General features: G+C 35.4%; 1 protein-coding gene across 1 annotated transcript in view; it reads right to left on the bottom strand.

Moving 5' to 3' along the window:
* Positions 1-6,221, bottom strand: part of LOC108747041 (zinc finger protein 541-like) — a gene marked incomplete at its 5' end in the record, with an annotated part of 44,371 nt that overhangs the window by 26,730 nt on the left and 11,420 nt on the right. The gene's annotated exons all lie outside the window — the stretch shown is intronic.

Raw genomic sequence — 6,221 nt, 5'->3', positions numbered from 1 at the left:
AACGAGATCCCAAGCGTGGACATCCTTCGTCGGATCTTCCGCAGTGGATTGCAAGCAGAAGTCGTACGGATACGGCGAGTACGATGGAAGGGATATCGTTTCCAGTAAATTCTCGGGCAGACGCGGACCCATTCCTATCCGGTGAAGTTTTATAGTCTATCGATATACGAACGGATTCCCTTAAATTCCGTCGGTAAAGTTGGGACCGTGGGGAGGGTTTAATTTGTAAAAGCTAATTTGTCGAACTTTTAAGGTGACCCGTTCGGAGCTCCCAGCGTTTCCCTTCCCCCAGATAATCAGGAACACCTGGGACGTGTCGACCGCACGTGTATCATTCTTCCCTTTCGTTTTCCGAGACACGGAAAGAAAACGAAAGAAACGCGAACGTAGATTCCATTCTTAGCTTTTATCTGATGAACGGTTGTTTCCACTGATCAACTGACGTGTTTTATTAACATAGTTATTTAATTAGTGCCGTAAAAAAAAAATAAAATTTTTAACGCATCAAAGATATTATAAATAAATAGATATTAAATAAACTGAATTCGAAGGTTACATTTGATTAACAGAATACTTTAATTGTTCAGAAAAATAGTGATTTGCATAACAAATAATAATATAAAAGTTACAGCAAGGTTTTGAGGTATGGCACAGTTTCGTAGTTATTTCCTCACTATTATGTTTTTATTTAATTAATATCGAGCTACATATTTTCTTGTTGCAACAATAACAATGAGAGATTATAAAAATAATTGTAAAAAAACAAATCAATAATAAATTGCGCTCGTTTTACTGTACAATAGAATTTTACTTGTTCTCTGTAATAATATAAGCTCGTAATAATATAAGCTACGATAAATCTTCAGACTGCCATACTTTCAGTCACAATTTTCATGTCGACAAGCTCATTGGTATTGTTCTTTACAAGTACACATGACATAGGCGTTCGAAATGGCACACGTTCAAATTTTATTATTTTAACTTTTGACTTTACTTTTTCTCGTCTTCAAACGAAACAAGACATAATTTTATTCTCTGACAATTTTTCCTTACCGTTTTGATTTATCGTGAGAAATGTATTTTATTTTTATATTTAATTTTAGATTACTTTTACTACCAACTTTATATTTTGATCTTCGATGTGACTTTTACATTTGTTTCCATTTTTATTTCACTTTTAATTACAATATTTAATTTATGAATTTATTTATCTATATAAAATTGTCACTTTCTTTTACTTAGTTAAGAATGACTAAAATTAAATGAAAATATTTATATATTTCGTTAAATAAATGATTAATTAGTTATATATTTTTAATTTCGAGATTCACTTTCCTTTGACTTTTCTTCTTTCTCATTTTATTGAATTGTAAAAAAATTAAATAAATCTAAACAGTCATTTGAAATCAAGTGAGCAGCAATTTCATTATCTGGAATCATAGTGAAATTCACGTTTCATCGCAAGTTCATTATCTTATGTCACATAACGATGAAAAGGAAATTATTATTAATTGTTATAAACTTGTGCTCGGCTGACAATCAGAATTTCTACAAAACTTTAATTGAATCTCGCAAAGGGCCGCGTCGATGAGTACGTGAGGATTTTGCCTAGAATAACAGTGATTAAATCAACACTAATTACCAACTGTCAATTATTTCCGCTTGAACCCCGACAGTCTAACAAAAATATTAACAAAAAAAAGGCCTACTTATCTTTTTTTACATTTTTTCTTTTATTTACTCTCTTATTATGCCAGATGTAAAGATAAATCATTCTCAACACTTCTAACTATTGAGTCAATTAATATTATCGCTGTCATTTTACAAATTATAATATATTATTTTTTATGAAGAATGCAATATACTTTTCAGTTTAGAGATTATGAACACCAACGAGGAAATCTATTTATTTCATCTTGCCATGTTTCTGACAAAAATTACTAGTAACTCCTTGATATGACGAGAGTCACAAGGAAGCAATTATCGAAATATCGAACGCATGAAAAGTAAAGCTCTCGATGGCGCTACAAGCAAAGAGGAAGACTTTGTTTCTCGAAGGGCCAGCTTTCCTCCACCGCTGCTCATGTTGTCGTTCTTCCCTTTAGTTCCAGTGTCCTCTCAAATCCCTTTCGAGGAAGAAGCGGTCGGTATATATCTGCGCGTTCGAAGAAAAGCTCTCGAAGAGAATTCCTCTCGAGGTGTAAGCGCTTCCGTTCCTTATTTCGCGCGGCGGCGCTCCGATTCAGCAAAGGGACTACGTGGATTTACTTCGATAACAGAGATACACTGAGAAACGTACAATGGTGCCTTGTTCGATACTGGAAGAAATCGACGAAGGGCGAAGGCGAGTCCCTCAGTTTTTTCGGGAAATATGATATATTACAGGAGCGACAAAGAGTCTATGCCTTTTGTCTTCCGACGGATTCTCGGACCTTTAAGTTAGAGCATCTATTCGTACAACGTTAACATATGTAACGTTAACATATGTTTCGTTCATTATGTCGCGGTCTATTATTATTTTCTATATATCATTATATATTAAAATTATATAATAGTATTATGTAATGGCTCAATAATTTAAAAACCAGTTAAAAGAAAAAAGACTACGCGCCAGAAATTTTATATATAAACAAATTGGAGAAAAGTAAAAATGTCTTAATAAATTATTATAAACTTTAATAACATGCCGGTTAACAAACGTTTCGATCATGATAGAATCATTTTATCAATGCTTATAAAATATGTCTAAACGGTAAAAAAACATAAAGTCGATCGAAGAAATTTAAAATATACTTCGCATGGTATAACTATATAATTGTTGGTATCAACAATTATATTATTATCTTAATTTATTTATCAACAATTATATAACCATCTTAATTTATTGATTATCGAAATGTTTGTTAGCCGACATGTTATTAAAATACATAATAATTTATTAAGACATTTTTACTTTTCTATCAAATCATTATGTATTATTTTGTATAAAATGTATTAAATTTTGTGTTCTCATAATTTATAATATAATGATTCTTGTTTTGTAGTATTCAGAAAAATAGATTGAACATATGTTGTTCTGAATATGTGTATCATATTACGATATATATTATATTTTAGGAAATTACTATATCAGAATGTAGACTATATAAAATATATTTTCTTTTTAAAACAACATCTAAAGGGTATAAAATTATGTAAAGTTTTCAGGATATCAAGAGGAGCATTTAACAAAATGTAACGAATTAGTACAAAATCTAAGAAGTAGTAAAATCAATCTATCAGTCTAGAGAATCTATAATATCGACTTTGATAAAACACATACTTTCATCTTCTTCCTCTTTCTTATTTATAAAGCCAATTTTACTAATAGAGTTAAAAATGTGTTAACTGCAGTACGAATATTATTTGCGTATCTATAGTTACGCAAAATTATCCCAAAACTTAATCAAGTCTCTCTTAAAAATTAATAAATATTAACTATAACGTGCCAAACACAAAAAATTATACCGTTTTCAGCAATAATATTCGCAAATGTGGATACACATTACTTTTAGAATTTAGAAAAATTGTAAATAACGGTTATTCGACAAAAGATCTACAATGGCAGACCTGTCTGGACAAAGAAGGTGAGAGACGATGGAAACTGTAGTTGCACAGGTTTGCCAATTCTTAGAGAAGAGAATGAAGTACGGCGAGACTTCATGCCGACTTTTTCCCGTTCTCAATTAAGTTTGAAAGTCCATTCAAACGGGGAATGGAGCTGAAAGATCTCTTCTTTCTCCTTCGTAAAATCTTCGCCCATGGCGCTATTATTGCTCAGGCTGCCTATTATTGTTCCCTCTTTTCGCTGCCGCGAACTCGTAATATGATATATATGAAGCCTCGAGACGCGGAATATCGTGCCCAAGCAATATTGTGGTTACGCTAAATTGCCAATACGTGCTTTATCGGAGAAGCGTAATGTTAAGCGTTACCTTTTCCATATCAGCGATGCAAATCCAACGAAAAAGCTGGCCTGTTTTCCAAAGTAAAGAAGGAACTCCGGGGTGCATTCTCTTGATCGCGCACGCCGTTCTTGGGAGACGAAGCGGCAGCTTCCGGCGAAAAACAGGAACTGGGGTAAAGACTTCGCGATTTCGCGCATGAGATAGTATCGCACGGTTCGTTTACTTGCATCTGGGAATATACGGATCCCAACAGTCGAGGGGAAATATCGTCCGAAAGCGGTGCTCAATGAAATGGATACAAACAAACGTTTAACTTATGCCAACAAGTAAATAAAGAAAAACTCTCTCTGGATTACGGTATAAGGTAGTAGATATGGCAAATAACAACGCTCGCATCGATATCGCCGATAAACGAGATAAATTATGATAACGGGAGTTCAGTACTTTCAACTATGGATTTATTGCAATCTGTTCGTAGAACATTTGTCAAATAGTGAAAATAAATTCAGACATCAAACTTAAGACAGCAATAAAATTAGTTAAAGTCGATAGATATATGTCTTACTCTTTACGATCTTCTAGGCAGATTGAACGCTATTATCATTTATCGGTGGAACGAAATGAGGTGGATGGAAAAGAGAAAGAGAAAGAGAAAGCAAAAGCTCCGCCTAGAAGAGCCACAAATCCAATGTTCGCAATGAAACGTAAGTAATTCCTCGCACCCTTCCGCCAAGTCGCATTGAACGCGACGAGTCGCTTGAGTTTGAGGAAATAGAACGAGAGAAGAGACATTGAGAAAGCAGTAAAGAAAAGAAAAATACTGTCCCCGTAGAATGGACCCTACCGGTCCTGGCGGATCCTGAACAAGGTTGGGGAGTGCAAAGGAGGATATAGGGGAGGTTGGGAGGATTTGAAGATCCGTATTTCGAGAAAATACAACGAGTTCAACCTAGCCGAGGCATTCGACCCGCGTCGGACGGACAACACTACAACGACGAAGCCGAGCAGAATCGCGAGACCGACCTCTATTGATTCCGCGTTATTCCTTTGCCCGTTCCCAACAAGAATTGAATCCTTAGTCGCTATGGTCTGCCTCCATCACTCGCTTTTGTGCGCCCTTCTCGCTTCTTGTTCTTGATTCCTACATCGCGCTTGTCCATTTTCCTCACCCGTGTCTCAGGAAGCTTCCGAAGTAAAAATCCTAAGTCGCGCGAGATGGCGTTTTCCATTACATTTAGATGTACATTTATCGTACTTTCCCTTCTCCCCTTTAGTACGTTGTACTTAAAATAATTGAAATTAAATTAAAATTCAAATTGAATAATTTCTAGCTAACTTTAGATAGTTGATTTATGAAGACGAGTGAGCTGAATATTGAATGACTTGTAATTTTGCGCGTGCGTATAATATAATCGAGATAAAAGGTTTTTAAATATGACAATCAAAATATCTAAATGCAACATTTCACTCTAATTTCGTACTCTCGCTTTTTTATCGCTGAAATTATTTAATATATATATATATATGAAAATAAAGTAACATTCAGTAGTAAAGGGAAACGTATCTCCGAATGAACTTTTTCTAGCAACAACTAGCTAACCACCATAAATTCAAGAGAGTTCTAATACCCGTACGTGCCGATACAAGCTTCGCGAACTCTCCCATCCAATACCCGGACAACCCAGGCATTACGTAAGGGAAATATCTAAGGGATTACTTCGGCATACCTACGCGTAGAAATTTCTCCAACTACCGACCTTAAGAAGGCACTCCGGGGCAGCTTAGAAGGCTTCTTACGAGCGCACCAGCAAAGAAGAGAACACGGAGAGATACATCTACACATGTACGTACACACACGTATGCAACGCACACTCGTACGCTAACGATATACCTGCGTACACTATTGCCGAAGTGGAGCGTTGAGAGGCTTTGATGAACATAATGAACGGCTCAGTGCCGCGAGCACGAGCGTTTTCCTTTAAGCTCCGGCTCGAGTGTTGTTCTCGTTCTTGTTTTATAAGCACGGAGAATCTGTAATACGCCCTATGACGCTTAGACGAAGAAAGGGAAAGAAATGCGCAAAGACGAACAGATCTGTCCGTGTCAATGCGATGCGTGCAAAAGCGAGATGTTGATCGAAAAGTGGAATAGACTTTTAACGAGATCGTACACTGAAAGAGTGATTTTCCTGAAGTATCGAAAAATTTAAAAACAGCTTTGATAATTTTTTTGAACCATTAAAATAATTATGTACGAAACTCAAGCATGATAAGT

Source organism: Trachymyrmex septentrionalis, unplaced genomic scaffold (genome assembly GCF_001594115.1).
Source record: "Trachymyrmex septentrionalis isolate Tsep2-gDNA-1 unplaced genomic scaffold, Tsep1.0 scaffold190, whole genome shotgun sequence".
NCBI classification, from domain to species: domain Eukaryota; kingdom Metazoa; phylum Arthropoda; class Insecta; order Hymenoptera; family Formicidae; genus Trachymyrmex; species Trachymyrmex septentrionalis.
This window is presented reverse-complemented; position numbering and strand designations above follow the sequence as displayed.